This window comes from Podarcis tiliguerta, assembly GCF_965153285.1.
Source record: "Podarcis tiliguerta genome assembly, chromosome: 3".
Classification (NCBI taxonomy): domain Eukaryota; kingdom Metazoa; phylum Chordata; class Lepidosauria; order Squamata; family Lacertidae; genus Podarcis; species Podarcis tiliguerta.
In genome coordinates, this window is record NC_139536.1 from 21,997,287 (window position 1) to 22,021,346 (window position 24,060).

A 24,060-nucleotide genomic window follows, 5' to 3' on the forward strand; every position below is an offset into this window, starting at 1 on the left:
CGCCAGAAGGCCGTCAGAACTGAACCTCAGTGTCTGTTGGTCTCTTTTTGAGAAAGGAAAATTTCTGCTGCTGCTGCTGCTGCTGCTGCTGCTGCTGCTACTACTACTACTACTACTACTACTACTACTACTACTAAATATTGGCATCTGCTTTGAAGGACATTCTATCCTGGGCACTTTTTGTGTTGGGTTTTGTATGACTAGTATATGGTTTAGTCATCAGGTGGCATGGGACTTGAGCTCCATCTGCACTATACATAAAAGGAGGGATTCCACATTGTGCTAAGGCAATCATTCCATCATGGCAAGCATTTCGGCTTGACGGGCAGAATGATAATGTGTCCCATCCCCCTGTGCCCTGTTCCAGTACTTCTCCCAGCCCCTCTAAGCCAGTTTTGGGTGTGTGTAGGGGACAGACAGGAGGAAGAAGATGGAAAGCCCATTGCGCAAACAGAAGTCCTTGCACAGAGCTTCTGGTGATGGGACTCGTTTGTTGAATCCTGTCTTCAAAGCAGTGTCATGCCACTTTAAACAGTCATGGCTTCCCCCAAAGTACTCTAGGAACTATAGTTTATTAAGGATGTTGAGAGCTGTTCCCCTCACAGAGCTACAATTCACTGAATTCCCTGGGAAGAGGAACTGCCTGTGAGGGCGGTCAAGGTCCAATAACTCTCAGCACACTTAACAAACTGCAGTTCCCATTATTCTTTGGAGGGGAAAGCCCTGATTGTATATGGAGTTTCCAATTGTATATGGAGTTTCCTGTTGCTGTGTAATTCTGTGTGTGCTTTGCTTCATTTTTCTCCTCTATAGTCACTAAAACTATACAAAATATGCATGCAAGTACCAGAGCAAGTGGAAATGGACCACTTTCATGGAATATTGTGTTACGCCGTCAGGATGACAAAGCTGACAGAGTCGAATACAGAGTACAAGTTCATACATTCCTCCTCCACCCTGCCTTCTCTTTTTCCTTTTCAACCATATTCTTGGGCAAAACTTTCCTGTTTCTGAGACAGCTCAGAGGAAAAAACAATATTCTCTCACCCCCTCACATGTGGCAATTAGCTTTGGGATTTAACTAACAATCCCACAGAAGTGATTGCACGTTTGATGGGTATCTTGGTTGCCAGCAGCAAACTCAGAATCCGTTTTGGTCAGACTTGCATGGCTTTGGGTGTCGCTTGGCAGCAGAACGCCTTTTGCACATCAAAGAAGCAGCAGTGCATAAATTCCAGCGGCTGTTTATGTAACTGTAGGCTGTTATTCTGCGAAAAATGCTGGTGTCTCCCTGTGCAGCAGTGAGGATTAGTTCATGGGAACAAACCGGCCTCTGCACATGGGATGGCTCATTTGCATGTGGTCTTGCATGAGCAAAAGGGTGCTCTGTGGACGTGGGGGAGATGCCCAGCATGACACCATTGATCGCCAAAACCTGCTTCTCTTCATATTTCTTCTTCCCAGCCAGAGTCAGCACAGCCAAACTTGACATCAGCTTGGGACTAAAATACTTAAAATATGTCTTCTAGAGAGGCTTCTGCTTGTTGCCTGACATTTATATTTGCTTGCTGCTAAAATCTAGTGTAGATTTTAGGGTGTTTGGAAAAATAAGCCATGGCTTACTATTTTAAAAAAATGGGACGTGGGTGGCGCTATGGTCTAAACCACTGAGCCCAGGACTTGCCGATCGGAAGGTTGGCGGTTCGAATCCCCGTGACGGGGTGAGCTCCCATTGCTGGATCCCTGCTCCTGTCAACCTAGCAGTTCGAAAGCATGTCAAAGTGCAAATAGATAAATAGGGACTCATTGTTAAAACCGTGTTAATGGAAGACAATCTTACTCAGCTACGAGTGATTGCCAAAGAAGAAGAAACGGTGTTTCTGTGTGCTGCTCTGGTTTCACCAGAAGCGGCTTAGTCATGTTGGCCACATGACCCAGAAAAACCCTCTGTGGACAAACGTTGGCTCCCTTGGCTGGTAAAGCAAGATGAGCACCACAACCCCAGAGTCATTCATGACTGGACTTAACTGTCAGGGGTCCTTTACCTTTACCTTTTTTACTATTTAATATTGCAATTACAGTATTGTTGGTGTGTCTAGTATATGCTGATGAACTCCATCTCCCATTACCCCTGACCATGGGCTATGCTATCGAAGGGGTGATAGGATTTTAAGAACATTTGGAGGGCTATACATTCCCTAGAATCGTAGAGTTTGAAGGGACCGGAGGATCATCTTGTCCAATGCCCTGCAATGCGGGAATATGCAGGAATATCATATAGGGACTGAACCTGCAACCTCAGTTTTTTCAGCACCATGCTCTCACCAACTGAGCTATCCATACTATATGTTTCATTGCAGTTTATTTCAGTGCGACTTTTTAGCCATAAAGTTAGATGCCTAACAGTGCTGTCCTATGCAGTCTGCTCAGAATTTCTCATTGAGGTTTAGACTCTGGTACTGAGCCGTAGAACTGAATTTTAACTTAATTCCACGAGTTTGACTAACCCTGGATCCAATCTTATCTAAAATGTGACTGTAAGAGAATAAGGAACAACAAAGGCTTTGAGTTCTTGCTTTCATAATTTTATGTTGTGGACCGCCCTGAGATCTGCAGATGAAGGGTTGTATTATATCATCATCATCATGATGATCATCATCATCATCTCACTTATCCAGCAAGGCCCATCTGCACACAAGTACAAGCTGCCATGTGTAGATTCTCCTTCTGGATGAGACCCTGCATGCACCCAAGAATGCTGAATAGGGATATAAAGTCCACATCCAGCTGTGCTTGAGAGTACCTGGATGAAGCCCATTGACTAGCAACACATCTATGTATGCACAGTGTTCTCCTGCTGAGTTTGGAGAGTGCTATGGTAAATTTCATTTGCAGCTTTAAAAAAAGCTTGACTTAAAATACTCCAAGCAGAAGCGACAGGAACAAGAGAGCTCAGTGCAGACAATAGACCAAAAGGATCTTTGGTGTAACTGCACTTTATTCACAGGGATTTGTTTTGCCCTAATGACTCCCAAAATGATGCTAATGAGAATCCTTAACACCATGGCTACGGAGCTCTCTATTTAACCCATGCTGTGGCAGTTCATGTGAAAAAGCAAATGAAACATTCACATGAACTGACACAGTATAAAGCAAGTGGCTATAATAAATTGGCTTCCTTCCTCTCTCCCAGGGCTTAGGCAAATGGATCACATTGTTGTTCGGAGTTCTATTATCGCTGCTGCTCCATCAACTGCACGATGTTCTCCCATGCTCAAAAATCCCAGCGAGGTGATTCAGTGGTCACTTGCACGGGCTTAATTAAATGGGGCTCTATCTGTGCAAGTGGCCACTCTTTCTGGTCTTCTACATATTTGCTCTTACAAGGGACACAGGGAAAAATTTTATCCATAAAGAATGGAAACATGGTCGGTCACATGCCTTACTTTACAGAAAACAGTCTTCTACTGTACTTGAAGGAATCCTTTGTATGAAGGGCAGTCTTGGAGGACAGTCCTCTGTCTGAAACTGAAACTGGCCCAAGTCTGGTTTAAAGAGAAAGAACCACAAAAAATTATTATTATATTATAAAAAGTGACATCTCAGGCCCTGAAGTTCCCCATCCAAAGTTAGCATCTGAGCAGCAGACACACCAATCTCTGGTTGGATATTCCCCATTTTGGAGAGAGTTATTCGTAATGACATTTGTTTCCAAAAATAACATCTATACATTAAAAATATTATATGCAAGCTGTTGCTCTCTTTCTCTCTCCCTCCTTGTCGGTAGTGCCAAGAGCTTCTGGAGTTTATAAGACAGGCATAGGCAAACTTGGTCCTCCAGATGTTTTGGGACTACAACTCCCATCACCCCTAGCTAACAGGGACCAGTGGCCAGGGATGATGGGAGTTGTAGTCCTAAAACATCTGGAGGGCTGAGTTTGCCTATGCCTGTTCTAAGGGCATCTTGACATTCAAGGCAGGGGGAAATAACCTCACTCCTAAGGCTTGAAAACACATTGGTGGTTCCATGGGAAGACGGTTCAGGAGTGGTGCACCATGACTGAACTTGCAGCACACATCTGCGCCCTGAACATGCACAACAATTTCATCCTGACACCTCAGTGTTCTCGAGGTGGGGAAGAGCTCTGTTTGTAAATTATCTGAACTGAATGCATTAGGAGGCAAGATCATGTATCCCTTCAACAATTCCTGAACTTTCAGGGTTCCAATTTGTGTGAAGAGGATTCTTCATGCAGTTGTATACCCAGTGACATTTTAGATTACACTGAAAGTACACGATCTCATTCCCTTCCATCTATTAATTCATATAACAACAGAAAAGGCCTTATTGTTTTTTCCATCAAGCAAACACTCTGCCAATCACGATGCTGAAGTTTTTTTTAAAATCAGTAGACCTAGTTCTGAAGACCTCTAATGGAAAACATATGTAAATATTTTCCCTACCTTCTCCCACTGCAAATACAGAGCTGTAGTTGTGAAAGATAGAAGCACACACATTCATTGAGTCAGCTTAATATTTTATTTTTACTTATACCCCACTGTAAATAATCTCCTCCTCATCATTACGTTAGCAAAACAGGACCCTTTCAAACATGCGTGAAATAAAATCTATTGTGCATTTGCTGAAGCTATGGGAACACAGTGTGGTATTGTAAACACCAGTTGGTCATCTCCCTAGAAAATCTACTCTTGGTTATCGTCAAGAACATTTGTGTTATTTTTTTAAAAAACAGGATAATTTCTGAGGGCCTTGTCAGGCATTTGAAACCCATGCTTTTGTCTGGTTCTGACTTGCTATTTTCAAGTTGAAGAGCAATTGGGGAAACACCTACTCTGGTTCCCACCGCGTTTCAAAGGTGATAAAATCTTAACCAGAAAAAGAAAAAGGGAGAGACCCTAATCTTTGCTATTCCTCGAGGCTTTCAGTATTATGAAACTGAAGCCTATTTTCCCTCATCTGAGTATCTTCCTGAACCTGCTTGTCCGCCTAACTTTGGCTCCTGTCTGTGACCTTTTTCTTTCCACCCTTTTCTTCTGTGTAGTGTCTGAGGGACCTTTTGTTCTTCTGTCAAATTTTTCTCCTCAAACTTTTTAAAAAAGTATTTCCCCTCCATACCTCATGGTGCCTTCTCACTGATTATGAATCACACCTTTGCACTTGGATTTCTTTTGAGTGATACTAAAAGGCAGCCAACAATCCCCCCATTTGTCTCTGAACAGAATTTTTCTGAGATGTGAAGAAAAAAACCACCCATACGTCAAATATGATTAACTGCTTTTTCACAACAATTCCAATAAAAATAGACATTACACAGGGACCAAATCCTTTTGGTTCCAGTGTTCTGAACACTGAGAGCGAGGAGAGAGGGCCATAGATGGACCCTGGATGCCTTAAGTTTTATTTATTTAATGCATTGCATTTTAAAAACATTCTTCAACTCCAAGACCTCCAGAATTTAAAATTAAATACGGCATATAATCACGAAACCATCGGTTAAGCAGTAAATAGTTCAACAGGGAACAACCAGCAGCCAGCTCAGTAATCTCCAAAGGCCTGAAGAAGAAATAATAATAATAATAATAAACCCATGAGGGCACAATTGTATCTCTACTGGGAAGAAACTCCACAACTGGGGTACCATAGTGGTGTTTTTTGATGGCACCCTTATTTTTAAAAGGTAAAATGCTGTTTTTAAAAAGCTGAATAGTGCAGCATGACTTGGCAAAAGAGAAACTTTGGGGAGTGCAGAAAAGCAGTTTTTAATCCTTGGAAAGTGAAATAAAGCCAAAGGGGAAAAGATTGTATCTCCAAGTTGGCCCAATTTAAAAACTGTGGAAGGTTGTAAAACTGCAAACAACCAGTCAAGTTCTTAGTCACTGATTATTGTACTGAAATAAGTCTGTTGCTAACTGTATCTAGCCATGCATCTGTAAGAATACTGCCAGTGCAAGAACAGGATAGATTTTTAAAAGAGATTTGATAATCAATTGAAAATAAGGCTACCCACAGAGTTTCTCCGATCAGAATTACTGTAACAAGGTTACAGGCATCTTCCAGCTGAAGCATGGCCCTGTCCTATCTTGGATCCGGGATCCCTTCATCAGCGCAGGCAAGAAAACAACCAGTTAAGAAGGGGAATGTAGTAAACATTTGGGAGGACCTCTCACCTTGAGAGAAGCCTCCCCCCACCCATGTCTTACCTCAAGGGCTGGCCCTACCATTAGACAGAGATGGCTGCAGTGGGGAGGAGTTGTAAGACAGAGAAGAGTGCCATATCGCCTATGGTTGCCATATGTCTGGAAATTTCCAGGATTCGGATGTCAGAAACAGTGTCTGGGCAGAAATTGCTCTAAGTGCAGGTTTTGGTGAATTTCCTTTAAAATAACTCAAAAAACATCTCTCAACAACTTTCCCCCCAAAAGCTCTAATATAGCCTGCACTGTGTCCCCTAGTGCAGTGACATAGTCTTCAACTGCCCTGAAAATGCTGGGAACATCACGGAAACCCTTAAACCATCATGGCTTCTCATGCAGAGTCTTGAATTCCCATCTTTGTTAAGGCATGGTAACCGGAAATGGCTGCACACTGGTAGAAGCAGGGAGAGGAGATAATTGCTGACTGAGGGAAGAGTCTTGGGCTGGGTCTGAGGGAGGGAGCCAGGCAGGCAGGCTGGTGGGCTGGTCAGCTGGTGGCATAGCCATAGCTGTCTACAATTCCCTTTTTTAAGGGAAATTCCCTTATTCCAAATAGGATTCCTCGCAAGAAAAGGGAAAAGTTGACAGCTATGGGCATAGCAGCAGGAGGAGTAGCAGGAAGAGGAGGAGAAGGAAGAGGGAATTAGGCAACAGGGTTACCATTCCCACCTTTGGAGGCTGCAACTCTCCAGCCTGGCAGGCCCCCAGCCAGTTGGTTGTGCTAAATAAGAACAAGGAGGAGAAAATGAGCCAAGTCAGGCTTCAGGAGAAGGTGGCGGCTGGAGAAGCAGGCCCTGGGGGGTGGGAGTGGGGAAGGGTGTAGCTGGCAGGGTGCAGACAGGTCTCTGGAGGACTGGAGTTTGAAGGGTGGTGGGGCAAGGAGGTTATGGGGGTCAAGGGTGGGTGCTGGAGCTAGCTGGACTTCGGCAAGGGGACTTGTCCGTATCATAAACACTTTAATAAATATCTTTAAAAATTTTTTTTAAAGCCCTCACCCCCCAGCAGTGATTCTGATGTAGAATAGAATGGCCCTGTTTTCATAGAATCATAGAGTTGGAAGAGACCACAAGGGCCATCGAGTCCAACCCCCTGCCAAGCAGGAAACACCATCAGAGCACTCCTGACATATGGTTGTCAAGCCTCTGCTTAAAGACCTCCAAAGAAGGAGACTCCACCACACTCCTTGGCAGCAAATTCCACTGTCGAACAGCTCTTACTGTCAGGAAGTTCTTCCTAATGTTTAGGTGGAATCTTCTTTCTTGTAGTTTGGATCCATTGCTCCGTGTCCACTTCTCTGGAGCAGCAGAAAACAACCTTTCTCCCTCCTCCATATGACATCCTTTTATATATTTGAACATGGCTATCATATCACCCCTTAACCTCCTCTTCTCCAGGCTAAACATGCCCAGCTCCCTTAGCCGTTCCTCATAAGGCATCGTTTCCAGACCTTTGACCATTTTGGTTGCCCTCCTCTGGACATGTTCCAGTTTGTCAGTGTCCTTCTTGAACTGTGGTGCCCAGAACTGGACACAGTACTCCAGGTGAGGTCTGACCAGAGCAGAATACAGTGGCACTATTACTTCCCTTGATCTAGATGCTATACTCCTATTGATGCAGCCCAGAATTGCATTTTTCAATCTGTTTTCATCTGAGGAATATTGGGGGGTATGCAGTGATGAAGTGTAGTGCAGTGCAGTGCAGTGATGAAGTAAGAGTCAACGGTGAGTCTGGTTGGCTTTAGCATGTGAAATGGAGGTAGAGGGCGCCATCTTGAATTCAGAAAATGTTCTGAATTGGTTTTGCTCACCTTATGAACAATAGCAAGGAAAAGGCATTCTCACCATAAAATTAGGAATGACTGTGTCATCAGCAGCAAAGGGGCCAATTCTCTCCCTCCTCTTCGCATGTTTGAAAGTTCAAGCTGTAAATGGCAAACACATTTCAGACGTTGTCCTCATTTGGTAGACATCTCACTGCTCTACTATAAACAGTAGATCAAAACTAGTTTCTGTTACAGAGCTTTGTGTACCTCATCAGTAATACATCTTTATACTGCAGTCCTGCCCTGTTTACATTTAAATGTACAGCAGAACGTTGCAATTTAATTCTATTTAATTGTCATTCCCTAAAAAATAAAGGGGGAGGGAACGATGCAAGAAATCGGAGCAAATCTTGTTATCCACCAAGATAACATTACTTGGATAACAGATGTCAAATGGATCTGAAGAGAAATCAAAATAGCTACCGACAGTACTTCAACTTTTTTACTTGTCATATGGAGAATAAATCAGGGAACAATAAATTATGCAATGTCTTGAAGGCAGCTCTCTAAACGTCTCTTGACTCTAAATGCTAGGTATTAGGTTTGGAAGTAAATGTGATTTATGGTACTGTTGTTGATATGCAGTCAGGGACCTAACCGCCGGGCCTTGCCGTCTCTGCTTCAGTCAAAGCTGACTCTTTGAAGTCCAGAGTAGTTTGTGCCCACACTTTCCCTTTTCCTCACGCAAAAAGACACCTCTGCATTTAAAGTGGTCACAGGAGTGTTTTGCTGCAGAGTCCGCAGCACAGTGTGCAAGTTGTGTTCTGTTTGGAAGTCGCAGCCAGTGGAAAATGCTGTGGCTTCTTTGCTAAGTACCCATGCATACTGTGACCCCATTCAGTCAGTAATCTGAGAATGTACACTGATCCTTCTGTGTCAAGCTTCCTCCTTGGGGCCTGATCCAAAGATTATAGTACCGTGCGGTGAGAGCTGCAGAACATATTGAGGCACCCTTGTGATGAACCAGAAACAATTTATCAGCATGCTTGCCTTTTATAAGGTTGCATCCAATGTTGCAGAAAGCGGGGCTCCATTGGTCCATGTTCCTCTCCTCTTGTACTATCCCCTCCAGATCTGATCTGGAGGGTCCCTCAACCTTCTGGAGCAGATTTCTGACAATTGGGCATGCTTGCCTGGGCTGGAGGCGAACTGGAAGGCCAGCCACATCTGGAGAACACCAGTTGGGTGCATGAAAATATATATAAAAAAACCCAAGTACAGATTGGAAATTCCTGGAGAAGTTAACCTTTCTCTCCAGCTGTGTGAAGAGCAGAACAACCACTAAGACTCCTCAATACTTGTTTAGGACCTGCGTATTGTTTCCAATTGTCCTTTTTGCATCTGGTCCATCCCACCACTGGTGTGTGGGCCCTGGAAAGTCATTCATGCAGAAATGTTGTCCTTGGGCTAAAAATATTTCTCCATCCTTGATGTAGACAATAAGAAGGCAGATGGACCAATGGATTGGCTTGGTATAAAGCAGCTTTGGGCGTCTCTATTGTCAGAAAAGAGGGGGGGGGGAATTGCATAACCTAACAGCAAGCAGCAAATATGAGAATCATATGCAACAATTTTTATTGTCCTGGTATAAGACGTTTGGAAAATAATACACCATTTGTTCTTACTTATGTCAGGGCCTGTTTGGTTGGCAGCCCCCTCGCTATGGCCTTAGTTGCCTATTTGTCAACATTTGGCTTATGAAATAGCTAAGAATGCAAAGGGAGCTATGAAAACTATTGTTTAAGGGCTGTCATATTTAGGCGCATCACCATTTTATCGTATAAAATGCAAGTCAGAGTTAATAATTCCCCTCGTTTTCTGTGATTAAAAATAAAATAAAATCCATAAATGATGTGGACTCACAGAACAATGGAAAGCAAAGAAGCTAGGCTAGGCGTACCTGCAAGCTGTTGGCTAAAAGGATGAACCCATGTACAGATGACCCTCTTATAAGCATTCAGTGAATGTGTGAAGGCAGTGGGAATGCGTCCGCAAGCCATGCTGCCTTGCCACACGTTTAGTGTGGCCTGATCCAAGTGAACAGGAACCCTGAGTGGGTGTGGAAGTGGGAATGAGCAATAAACTCAAACATCCTCTCCTCTTCATCTCCTTCCCTCCTTTTCTCATGTGCCCAATAAACTTCCTGGTTTGTTAATAAAGCACAGTTTCGCCCTGACTTTGAAACGTTTTGACAAACCGACTTCAGCTCCATACAAACCAGGATCAAATCATGGGAAGCCTTCTTTGATGTCAAGCATGTGAGAAGAGGAGGACATGACCTTGTGTGTTCACACACTGTTGAACTGACAACATTCAGTCAGAACCCCGTGTGAGGAATGGGAGTGTCAGTAGGTGTCTCTGGAAGGTGAGCAGAGTGTAATGAAAGTGGGAGGCAGAGGAAGGACAGTGACGACATGGACATTGGGACCTGTGGGAGAATGAAAGAGTCATGTTCCAGTCTGTGGGTCCCAACAGAGAGAGATGGAACAGAGTGGAAAGATCCGAGATTATATTTAATTTCTTTTTAAAGTCTAAAGTATGGTGTTTCTTGCCTTGGGGCTATTATTCTGTGAACCGCCCTGAGGCCCCCCAGTATAGGGCGGTATATAAATTCAATAAATAATAAGAATAATAATTTTAACTCATATGCGAATTTATGCAAAATTTATTGGCTCATAGACTGACGCTCATATAGTTAATTAACTATTTATTTTAATCTGGTGACAGCTTTACAAATCACACAACTGCAAATGAAACAAATAATGGGTTGCAGCCAATGTTCGTCATACTCAGAGTAGACCCATTGAATTTATTGCCCATGGCAACTTAAGTTCGTTCATTTCAGCGGGTCCACTCTCAATAAAACTGAAAGGAATACAACCCAATATTGTTTTGGGCTAGTTAGAAAATAGTTATGGGATTTATTTTTTTAAAAGGTAAAGGACCTCTGACAGTTAAGTCCAGTCACATACGGCTTTGGGGTTGCAGCACTCATCTCACTTTACAGGCCAAGGGAGCCGGTGTTTGTCCACAGACAGTTTTTCCGGGTCATGTGGTCAGCATGACTAAGCCGTTTCTGGCGCAACAGAACACCGAAACTAGAGCAGCGCACAGAAACACCGTTTACCTTCAGGCCGGAGCGGTAGCTATTTATCTACTTGCACTTTTTTTTGGTGTGCTTTCGAACTGCTAGGTTGGCAGGAGTTGGGACCGAGCAACAGGAGCTCACCCTGTTGTGGGGATTCGAACTGCTGACCTTCTGATTGGCAAGCCCAAGAGGCTCAGTGGTTTATTTACCAACATGTATTTATTGGTTTGGGACGCGGGTGGCGCTATGGGTTAAACCACAGAGCCTAGGACTTGCCGATCAGAAGGTCGGCGGTTCGAATCCCCACAACGTTGCTTGGTCCGTGCTCCTGCCAACCTAGCAGTTCGAAAACATGTGCAAGTAGATAAATAGGTACCGCTCCGGCGGGAAGGTAAACGGTGTTTCCGTGCACTGCTCTGGTTCGCCAGAAGCGGCTTAGTCATGCTGGCCACATGACTCGGAAGCTGTACGCTGGCTCCCTTGGCCAATAAAGTGAGATGAGCGCCGCAACCCCAGAGTCGTCCGCGACTGGACCTAACGGTCAGGGGTCCCTTTACCTTTATACTGAGCATAAATGTAGGCATTATATATATTCTTTTCTGAGTTTTGTATCTGGTTGAAGTTTTAAATAAAGACAGAGGAAATTGGGGTTTTATTTATTTATTTATCTGGACTAGCATAAAAAAATAAAATCCTGCCATGACAAAATAGCGTTCATTTCCTATAGAATTTGCAATGGTTGCTGTCTTAACTGTGACTAATATTCATTGGTCTCAGTAGACATATTCTGTATGATTGCATTTGAAAAGCATTCTTTTGCAAAGGGAATAAAACAAAAACAACCCCCTCCCAAAAGCCTATCAGAATTCAGTTTGCTAGGACAAGGGACCTTTAAAAATAAGAATAAAAAAAATGTATCGAATCAGATGCAATCTCTGCATTAAAATGAAGAATTCCACGCCACTCCAAGTTTCAAAGACCCCTTGCTTTAACCCTGCTGAAATATAAGCCGCTGGTGGTAGGTCATATTGTTCCACAGCAAGCCTTACAGGCTCATTGCAGCGAACATCAGCTTCCAATTAAAAAAAGGAAAGAAAAAAAACCCAGACTGCATCCTATCCGTCAACAGATTCATCCCTTCTGCTTTGGGGCAACCTGTCTTCCTTGTAAACAAGCTTTCAAAGATCTAGTGAAGACAGACAAATGTCCAAACAGAGATAACAGAAACCAATGTGCCTTAGTTGTTTCTCTTGTAGTCTCGGGAATCCATTTTGGCAGGGGACCTGTAAGCATTTGTCTGAATGAATAAAGCTGCCATGGAGCCATTTTCTTTCCACAGAACTTACTAACTACCCCTCTCCTCATTAGTTACCCATTGTTTCTCTTTCTCCGTATCCAACATGCCACAGTAAGCCTTTTTGATCATTGGGGGGGGGGGGGGAAGAGTTGGAGATATTTCGTAACCAAGGTACCAGGCTTTGGAACAATACGGAACCAACAGGCTGTCAAAAGCAATGTTTGCTGTTTGGCCCAGGTTTTGCAAATACCATTAAGCTGAGTTATTGGTTTGTGTGTCCTTCCCGCCTGTTGCCCCCCACCCCCAGCACCCTCCCCCAACCTGCTTAGCTGTCAACAATAATGCTAGATGGCACTTTTCTTGTTACGGCTTCCTTGTGAATTGCATTTGCTTTCCAAAAGGATCAGCAGCAATTTTGTTTTAAGCAAAATGGAACCAATGTCCATTAATGCCATATAATCCCACCGGAGCATTAAGGAAGCCCATGTTTCCAAACCTTCGTGAAATCACACCTCCTTGTAAATATACAGTGGTACCTCGGGTTAAGAACTTAATTCGTTCTGGAGGTCCATTCTTAACCTGAAACTGTTCTTAACCTGAGGTACCACTTTAGCAAATGAGGCCTTCCGCTGCTCAGAGGTCTCACAGAAGTTGAGAGGATCGTTTTCCTGCTACGGATGCTCTGGGTTGTAAGTCTTGCTGAAAGAAAAAGTCCCGCATGAATCCAAAGTCAACTTTCCTGACACATCTAAAGCTTCATATTCAATGTTTCCCAGGTGTTTTCTAAAATCTCTTTAGTTTCCCAGATAAAATGGCACAAGTGCCACTAGTCATTACTACCTTCCAAAATGACCCTTACAATTCAGCTGGCAGGGACTGTTTGTGGACAGGCACTAAATTTGGCCTGGACATATTTAGCCACACTAAATACAGCAATTTAGATGGATAGAGTTTCTAGAGAATGCAGGGTTTCTGCAAAAACGCTATATTTAAGGTAAAGTAAATTGTATATCCCGATTTGGAGTACGCAAACGTTACACACTCCTTAAGTGATGGCAAACAGAGCCTTCTCTGTGCAATTACTGCAAAAGCCACCTTAAATGTTGCAGGTGTCCCCAACCTTTTTGGCTCTTGGAGCACATCTAGAAATCTGAATGTTGGAGGGCACCAGAAAATGCCCAGCAGTGGAAGTGGTGATGCTCATAAACACATGCAGCAACAACAACACTATAGGCAATATACCTCCATAAAACAAAAACGTCAGGCTACCCACCATAAAAAACACCACAAAGAGCAGTCACCCCCTGAAAAGTCAGACACTGGGGATGGGGAAGCAAAAAGAGAGACAGGCAGTCTAAAAAATGCATGCAGAACACCCTCCAAACAAACATAAGCACACACCAAATCACCGTTCTCAGGTCACTCCCATAATTTCCCCAAAATGTAGCAGTAAAATGGCCCCATTTATTTTTCTTTTCTGAAGAAGGTACAAGACAAGAGTCCATGCCTCAAGCTGTCCCTCCCTGGTATTTTCTTCTCCTGTCTCTGGGCTTATACGCGGGCCAAAGGCATTCTGGGAATGGAATGGGAAAGGGTGGGATGGGTTGGAGACCTGCCCTTCTCTTTTCATCCAGCCAGACACTGACCAAGGTAAAATAAAATAAAATAAAATAGAGCCTCCACTACTCAAAAATATTAAGAAGGTGCAGGGGGTCTCAACCAGTACCAGGGGGTTATCTGGGGTGCCATGGCAGCCACAGCTACAACTTTGGGGATCCTAACCTTAGTGGGAGTAGTCTAGATGAAATGTTATTCTAGACATTACTTCTTGAAATCTCATTTTGTCTGATCCTGCCCCCTCACTCACTGAATGACAATGGCAGCTATTTTGAGATGTTCATTAGGGTGATGCTCATTCCATGAACACACAGGTTGTGAGGGGAGCTAGGTGCATTTGTCGAATGTGCGAATGAAAGTCTGCAGAGGGCACATAGAATGATCGAATTGTAGTGTTGGAAGGGACCACAGGGATCATCGAGTCCAATCCCCTGCAGTGCAGGGCTCAAACCCATGACCTTGAGATTTAGAGTTTCATGCCAACTCCCAAGGGACTGTGATCTAGCCCCTTTTTTGCAGTTCAGGTCATAGTTGTTTTAGAGAAGAGGTAGGAGAGTGAAGAACAAAAATGTTGAGCTTCTTTGGGAAGAGCCAGTGTGATCTACCAGTGATCTACCACAGATGTCCAGTGATCTACCGGTGGATCGCGATCTGCCTGTTGGACATGCCTGCTATAGGAATGGAAATTTTAAAATTGCACAATACCGAGTCACTGATGTCCAAGCTACCACATCACAGATAAACATATTGGATCGAATCCTGCTGATGCCCTTGCATTCATAGAAGGTCTTTTGGTCCAACAGGGTCGCTCAGTAATGGAAAAGGATGGGAGTAAGACCATTGATACATCTGCACAGACAGGCAGTGGCTCCCTAGAATTGCAGAGGTCTCTTCCTGCCCCACTTGGATATACCAGGGATTGATGCTCTACCACCGAGCTATGGCCTATCCCCTGTAGGAGCATCTCCTGAGTGGGGTTCTAGCCCCAGGAACTCTGGAGCCAACCAAAAGCATTCTTATGGGATTGAGAAAGGAAGGCAGGTGGGGGCCAGAGAGATGAGCTGGCTCATCAAGAGTCTCAGTGTACTGGCTGCCCTCCTAGATATCAGATGTGAAAGCACCAAACTTTGGGCTGGCTGCCAGTCTTCAATGCTGGGTGTTCATCTATACTCAACCTGTATGTTTCTAAATAAACACCAATATTTAAAAATGCCAATAAACTTCTAAAGGAAATTGAGCCTGGGTACGATCACTGAGACCTCTCACCTTTTGGAGAGAGGTTAACACTGTAATTAAAAGCTTGGCTCCCAAATGATTCCCAAAGTTAAAAGCTGATGCCCCAAACTAAAATTTTCCGTGCTATTACTTTTAAGAGAAAAAAGTGTTATGTGAACATACCAAACATACTTCCACTTACCCAGCGAATTACTATTTTCCAGCGCTTGAGGTTCCTGACCACTTGCGATTGTAAATGTGACATTTATTATAGTAATTGCATCAATACATCATGGGATGATTTCTGCACTCTGCATGCGCCGAGAGTGTTTTCATTGATTTTGCCCCCATCAATTGTTTGGATGAAACAGGGGGATTTGTTTTGATTTTAAATTGCTTGATTGTTTGCACAGCTCGGCTTAATTAGCGTCTGTACAGCCATCGCAGAGTGCCGCATGTGGTGTTCTAGCATGATTAAATGAATATTAAACTGCCTTACAGGAATGTGAGGAGGCTACAGGGCATAAGGATGGAATTCAAAAAGGATTCTCTGAAAGGCTGAGTTGTGCAGCTTGCTATGATACTATGCCAAAGGAAAAACTCGAGAAAGGAAAGAGCAGTTCCTGGTAATGTAGTGCTTTGAAATCAGCTGCTGAGCGCTCTTCAAATACCTGGTGTTGCTGCTGTTTACAAAAGGCATTCCTAATAAAGGCACCTACCTGCTAAACCTATAGATATTGTCTGATAGTTTTAGGAAATGGTTGCTGGGACCTCCCTGGTGCATGCTTGGCTTGTGAAATGACAAATTTATTGAGCGAATTGAAAACTGTTGAAAACGTGCATTACTCTGAGCTTCTTCTCGCACAGAACACGGCCATTCGCATATGTAACGTTGAGTATTAGTTGTTCTCTCATTAATTCACATGGCGGTGGATGAGAGTTGTGACATTGCTAATGTCTGGGAATGCCAATGTAGCACTCCTGAGGTCCTCTTAGTCATGAGGTGATGAGGGCGGTTATCTTTTTCTCCCTTGAAAAGTACAGACCCTCCCAAGTGTCCCTGTTTTCCAGGGACGTCCTTGACTTAGAGATGCCGTCCCGTTTTCTGATTTGGTCTCAGAATGTCACAGGATGTCCCTATTTTCATTGGAGAAATGTTGGAGGGTATCCAACCTTGAAGCCGTCTGAAGGCAACCCTGTATAGGGAAGGTTTTTTAAAAAACGTTTAATGTTTTATTATTATTCTTATATGTTGGAAGCTGTTCAGAGTGGCTGAGGCAACCCAGTGAGATGTGTGGGATATAAATAGTAAAATTATCATTATGGAATGGGATGTCCCTGTTTTCATCGCAGAAATGTTGGAGGGTATGAAAGTACATAGAGCTGAAGGCTTCCTGTTTTCAGCTCTATGTACTTTTTAAGGCACAGATTAATTATGCTGGACTCAACTTTTGCCCCATTCCCTGAGGAAGTGTGTGTGTGTGTGTGTGTGTGTGTGTGTGTGTGCTTTCTCTCCTTCTGCCTCCCAGGGGGCAGCTGATCTAGGGAAGTGGGGAAAGAAATGGCCAGAGGGGCTGGGGCCCATGCCACTCACTCAAAAATCCAAATGTTCCTAAAGGCCGAAAAAGGTTGGAGACTGCTGGCTCATGTGATTGGATAGTATCTGTCATCACAAATAGTTGGACAACCTTTCTATTCTGCCCGTCTCTTACTTAACTGAAAGGCTGATACCTTCTTCAACAAAAACTGAACCGATTAGTGATGCCTTACCTCAGCCTTCCCCAACCTGAAGTTATTTTTACTGATCATAATTCAGTAATTATTTATTGTAATTGTTAAGAGTAAATTTCTGTTTAATTATTATTTGCTGATGTTTGGAGAGTTAAATTTATTGTGTACTATTTGTGTTCAAATATATAAAAGGATGTCACATAGAGGAGGGAGAAAGGTTGTTTTCTGCTGCTCCAGAGAAGCGGACACGGAGCAATGGATCCAAACTACAAGAAAGAAGATTCCACCTAAACATTAGGAAGAACTTCCTGACAGTAAGAGCTGTTCGACAGTGGAATTTGCTGCCAAGGAGTGTGGTGGAGTCTCCTTCTTTGGAGGTCTTTAAGCAGAGGCTTGACAACCATATGTCAGGAATGCTCTGATTGTGTTTCCTGCTTGGCAGGGGGTTGGACTCGATGGCCCTTGTGGTCTCTTCCAACTCTATGATTCTATGATTCTATGTACTGTATCTGCAGTAGCATTGTGAGCATACCAAGTTAGGTGGGTGACTCAGTTGGCCTGTTCACCTGTTGTACCTTTTTTGGGTACATCCTTCCTAGGAAGACTTACCTAGCCCCTCTTCTTATGTCCTTTCAGCATCAAGAGAAGAAGGTGTTGTTGTTTTTTGTTTTAAACCCCAGGCCAGTCTCCCCCAAATTGGTGCTTTTCCGATGTTTTGGGCCCTAATTCCCATCAGCCCCAGACAGCATAGCCAATGGTAAGGGGTGATGGAAGCTGAAGTTCAAATCATCTAGAAACCACAAGGGTGGGGCAGGTTGTCGTATTTTATACCTCATAAAATTAAGAGCTGTCAAGGTAGAGTGGAAACAAAGGGAGAGGAGAATAAAAGGAACAAGGGAGCTATAGGTTTTACATTTATATCCTGTTCTATCAGACCTCAAATGAACCTTCGGAGCTGCTCGCATAAAATTTAATTCAGACGCAATCGAAAATGGTCTTAAAGCATCGTTAAAATCCAAGCTGTAAAAGCAAAAACCCAGAAAGAGCACCAAACTCTCAAACATACAGCATCAGCAAAACTACAGCCGTTTTTGGCTGACTCCCTCAGAAGTTTAGAATCGTTGGATGCAGAGAGAAGGTGGGACTCAAAGAAGTTAACAGGAAACTTACATCCGTGATCTGCTGTTGTCTCAACAGTGAATGGCAGCTCCCCTTAATGCAGGATGACTGCTTGAGAGATGCTCCCCCAGGCAAGACGCAGAGGATCTGCATGCACAATTCATTAAAAAAATAAAATTAAAAAAATAAAAAGCCATGAAATGTGGCAGGGCAGCAAGTTGTATAAACAGCAACACAATTGGGAATACGCAAGGGACCACTTGGGGAATATGATCGTAACTGATACCGAGACCTTGAAAGGCCGTTGTAAGTATTCGCATGTAAAGACTTTCACCTGTTGCCTTAAATCATTCATACCAAAGGCATGTCCGCTGTCGGCTTCGACCTCGGGCGCAGGGCAGAAGGACATCAAAGGGTGTTAAGGGATCAGGTGGCAGGTAGGTAGCATGCTCATGTTCCTGAATGAAAGGAGCGTGTCAGTAAGTTGCAAAAACAGGTGGAGGGGAGACTTTAGCACCTGGGTACATGAGTGATGTCAGAAGAAGAAAAAGAAAAGAAAGAATTTCTCATTCTTTGTATATTGATGTGAATACCAATGAGATGAAAGTGCTTGCATTTGAAGAATACACAACATGGTCCAACCAAGACTGAACTCAGGAAAGCCACACTGATTTCAATAGGGTTAAGCATGGGAACATTGCAAGTCAGTTTTCTTCAGGCTTAACCTCAGGCTAGCACCTCTTTCTTTCTAGGAAAGCCTGCATTTTCTTCATTTATTCATGTAAAAGTTAGGCTGGTTTTGAAGGGCACCAGTTGGGAAGTATGAGTTTGACCAAACTATGGGAGGCAGTGGAAGACAGGAGTGCCTGGCGTGCTCTGGTCCAGGGGGTCACGAAGAGTCAGACACGACTAAACGACTAAACAACAACAACAAGTTGGGAAGTACAGTGGTACCTCGGGTTAAGTACTTAATTCGTTCCGGAGGTCCGTTCTTAACCTGAAACTGTTCTTAACCTGAAGCACCACTTTAGCTAATGGGGCCTCCTGCTGCCACCGCTCCGCCGGAGCACGATTTCTGTTCTTATCATGAAGCAAAGTTCTTAACCTGAAGCACTATTTCTGGGTTAGCGGAGTGTGTAACCTGAAGCGTATGTAACCTGAAGCGTATGTAACCCAAGGTACCACTGTACCAGCAAGACTTAGGCTAGATCTAGACACATAAAAAACAAACAAACGTGTTTCAGGAAAACGCATTGTAAACATATTGCCGTAAGACAGAACTCTACAGCTCCATCTGGTGTCACAGTGTTATAACACATTTAAAACACTTTAAAAATAATAATGTAGCTGAGTCCTAACAGTAATATTTTACTAAAAAGTTTCTTCCAGTGCCCTCCTCTGATGTTGATGCTCTCTCCTTTGGGCTTACCTGGCGCAGGTGGTAGCAAGAGCATTTCAAAGGGGACTGAGACCTGCCAATTTATTCCCCACAATGCCTTGAAGTGCCAAGCACAGTGCCACCCACGGCATTATGGGAAATCCAACTGGAGACTCACAGCTATGACCAATCACTCTCTAGTCCCTCAGCTTGGAGGGCCCAGGACAGGTCTTGGCACTCACGAGCCTTTCTGTGGCCCTGGGAGTTGTGCTATTAGGCTAGGTGATGGCAGTTTTCACTGGACCAGTTTCCAAGACTGAGATACAATCCTATAACCACCGTACATGAGAAGAAGCACCATTGGGCCATGGCTCAGTAGTACAGCACCTGTTTGCATGCAGAAAGTCCTGGGTTCAATCCAGGTAGGGTTGGAAAAGATTCCCTGCCTGTAACCTGGGGAGCTGCTGCCAGCCAGTGTAGGCAAAGTTGAACTAGATCGTCCAATGGTCTGACTACGTAGAAGGCATGTTCCTATATTCCTGTGTTCACTGAGCAGAATGCAGGAATTGCAGCTAAAGAATCCCCAAGTTGATGAGTTTTATTTAAAGGCAATGGATTAGTCTGTATTGGTGTATATAACTAGATCAAGCACTTGCATGCACCGAGTTTTTGGGTTGCAGTTCTCTTTTGCATGGTTGTGGTTGTATAAATCAGATCACAACATTTCAGTATCTGCCTTTCCGTTTGATTCCTTGGTATTCAGAATCCCATTCAGTAAGAACATTTCCTGTAACTCGGAATGAGGGAGAAGGCCAGGCTACAACTCCCATGAATGCATTAAATTATCATTTCCCCTAAACATAAGTAGCTGCAGAGTCTCGATTAGCCAAGAAAAACATTTTTTTCTTGCTGGAATACACACACAGAGATACTGTTCATTGGCAAAAAATATGTTTTACAACACAATCCTGCACATGTCTACTAAGAAGTAAGACACACTGAGTTCAATGTGGCTTACTCCAAAGTAAGTGGATATAGGAATGGAGCCTATATGGTTTATTTGATTAGTGTTCCTGTAGCAGCCTGGAAAGCTATATATTACATAATATTATCTGTTATAAATCTGGAAGCCACTCTGTGGCTTGCAAAGATATCTGTCTGCACCGATTGTTTTTAAAAACAAGTATATGTGTGTTTAATAATTCCTATCTCTTATGCCAATTACTGACCACTTTGGCCCCTTTTCTTTTCCCACATGGCATATATGATCAAGAATCTTTCCAGTGTTTTCTGAATCAGACCTAAAATCAGCATTTCAAATGCCACAAAAGAAAAGGGAAAGTCTGTGTTTTTACTCTTCTTCAAGTCAAGGAAACCATGAAGCACAAGATCATAAATAGAGCCTTGCTGGGTTTCCCAGCATCCTATTCTTACAGTGGCCAACTGGATGCTTATAGGAACCAGAGAAGGAGGACCTGAGTGTCACAGGGCCCTCCAAATTTGTGATTCTCTTTCAGGCCATTGTGAGAACAGGTTGATGGACTAGATGCTAGGGAGTTCAAAATCTGGGTGCAGCAACAGAGAAGGTTTGAATGGGGGGGGGGGAGTTGGAAGGAAACCTGGAGGCAATTTGGAAAGGAAGACCATTTCTAAGGGATTGAGGGAGGTTAACATTTGAGTAGGCTGCAACTGTGAGCCTTTTTTTAAAGAGTATATTTTGGGGTGTCACCAGCTGGGGGAGTGGCTGTCCAACACAGCTGGAGAGCTCTTTCTTGCCCCAACTCTCCCTGCACCCCAACTCTTTTTTTTGGGGGGGGGGGGAGAATGGTGGCCACTAGACAGCAACTGCCAAGAAGATTCCCACCTAAAAGATCTGAAAAATAACACTGTCCAAACCTCTTACACAAAGTCCCCCATCTTTTTTGTGCTGAAAAGTCACCCCCAAATTCACTGCTTGCAAATTGTTGCCATCTGTCTGTCTCAAGAGAAAATGGGGTACGCCTTGGGGAGGAGCCAAACTGCTGCATTAGCAGCACTGAAGTGACCTCCCCAAGACACAAGCCTGGGCAGTGTGTTCTGGGATTCCCAGACGACAAGACCTCCTTCGAGGAGGGAGAAAGCTTGTTTTCTGCTGCTCCAGACAAGTGGACACGGAGCAATGGATCCAAACTACAAGAAAGAAGATTCCACCTAAACATTAGGAAGAACTTCCTGACAGTAAGAGCTGTTCGACAGTGGAATTTGCTGCCAAGGAGTGTGGTGGAGTCTCCTTCTTTGGAGGTCTTTAAGCAGAGGCTTGACAACCATATGTCAGGAGTGCTCTGATGGTGTTTCCTGCTTGGCAGGGGGTTGGACTCGATGGCCCTTGTGGTCTCTTCCAACTCTATGATTCTATGATTCTATGATTCTTCTCGGGTCTTGTCCAAAGGACAAGATGTGGTCCAAAGGAAAGCAGAGCAAGACATTTGGCACCAGCTTGGCTACAGGAGTTGCTAGAAGGAACTGTAAGAGGTGCCATCCAGCCATCTTAGGGACTACAGATTTGTGTAGGGTTTACTCTTTAGCCTTTTCTTCTCCTGAAGATATCCAGCAAGGCAGTGAAGGTTTAGGAGTTTTTCTTCTTCTAGATGTGCTACCTTCCTATGTTGACAAGCCCCATCTGCCCCTCACTTCCCTCTACAGCATGTGCCCTCTTGACCATTGGATCCACTTGTTGGGTGATAATGCTGAGGCCGGTGCCTTTCCACCCTAATGCAGCATCACTCCGGTGTCTCATCCCGCTGATGTGACTCAGAGTCAGTGTGGTGTAGTGCTTAAGGGTGGTAGACTCGTAATCTGGTGAACCGGGTTCACGTCTCCACTCCACCACATGCAGCTGCTGGGTGACCTTGGGCCAGTCACACTTCTTTGAAGTCTCCCAGCCCCACTCACCTCACAGAGTGTTTGTTGTGGGGGAGGAAGGGAAAGGAGACTGTTAGCCTCTTTGAGACTCCTTCGGGTAGTGATAAAGCGGGATATCAAATCCAAACTCTTCTTTTTCATATCCAAGGACATGAGCACATGACTAGCAGAGTCCAAATGGAAGCTGTACCTTGAGGTGTAACATCTAAGCCTAAATTATTGTGCACAAAATCAAATGTAACAGAACAAAGAAAACATGGCTTCTCTCTCTGTCTTTCTTCCTTGGAAAAGGAACTGCAAAAGCAATAGCTATACAGAACGGAACAGCGTACAGTGATGCCTCGGGTTAAGAACTTAATTCGTTCTGTGGGTCCGTTCTTAACCTGAAGCTGTTCTTAACCTGAGGTACCACTTTAGTTAATGGGGCCTCCTCATGCTGCTGCAGCGCCGCCGCCACACAATTTCTGTTCTCATTCTGAAACAAAGTTCTTAACCCGAGGTACTACTTCTGGGTTAGCAGAGTCTGTAACCTGAAGCATCTGTAACCTGAAGCGTCTGTAACCCGAGGTACCACTGTATCTCAATTTCTGCTTACAAGACTCCAACAATCAGTGCTGGAATGTAAGCACAGACATGTGACATGTAACAATCCCACACATCTGCTGCACGGGAGGAATGGAATTCCCAACACCACTATGGGTCTTGTCTGCTCAATCCACTAGAGTCTGTCTTTGCATGCAGGGGAAGCCCCTTAGTCCCTAACCTCACCTGGTTTAGTCGACCAGTCAAGGCCATTTCCTGGGCTGTAGCCACTGTTGCATGCTGACAACAGCTAGGAGCCACAGGTGAGAGCCAAGTGCAGGGTGGGGACCAAAGGTGGACAAACTACCCCAGATGGAGCACAACATGTCCCCCTCCAAAGGTACTACTACTCCCCCAACACCCCACTATTTCAAGTGGGGCCATGAATTTGGAAGTTGAGGTCCACACCAAACACAATTACCCCAGGACACCTCCACTCCCTAAATCAGCCTTCTCCAACCTTATCACCTCCAGGTGTTTTAGACTGCTGGCTGGGGATGATGGGAGTTGTAGTCCAAAATGTAACAGGTTGCAGAAATCAGCCATAAATCTTACATCCCTTGGTTTCATTCTTTAATATATTTAAAAACCTCATTCAATTCTATGCAAAGACCACATCATTAAAAAACCATATTCATGAAAAAAAATGCTATGATAGCAATACAGGTAGCATTGCTATCTACCATGCCATACCCTGGGGGAATTTACTTTACTAATGTTTGCAATTCCTTTTTAGAATTAATATTAGCTTTACTTGCTTCCCTATCATGGTGCTGATATGAGTAGGGTATGGGCGGGGGTCCTTTTTGTATGTCTCTATTTACTTTAAAGTCTTATTTCTAAACCTGAAGAATGGGAGCCAAAAGTCTGAACAAAGAATGCATTGTAGCGATAACTAGCAATTTTGCTGTTAAGTAGAAAAATTCATGAATAAAACAATCTGGTGCTACCTTCTTTCTTTCTTTTTCTTTTTTTTATCTTTTGCCACCGAGTCCCGTTGCCAAAATGCTGGAGGTGTGATATAATCCCCTGTAATTACATGTTTTGTGATTGAGCATTCCTTGGCTGTTTAAATGGATTAAAAATTGATTTAG

The 24,060-nt window shown here is 43.8% G+C and overlaps 1 long non-coding RNA gene across 1 annotated transcript in view; it reads right to left on the minus strand.

Moving 5' to 3' along the window:
• Positions 1-4,563: 4,563 nt before the first annotated feature.
• Positions 4,564-24,060, minus strand: part of LOC310674230 — a 29,844-nt gene continuing 10,347 nt past the window's right edge. The window contains exons 2-4 of the long non-coding RNA XR_014509455.1: positions 18,157-18,252; positions 8,058-8,137; positions 4,564-5,575 (exon numbers count right to left, since the gene is read on the minus strand). This is a non-coding gene — a long non-coding RNA (uncharacterized lncRNA). The remainder of the gene's footprint in view (positions 5,576-8,057; positions 8,138-18,156; positions 18,253-24,060) is intronic.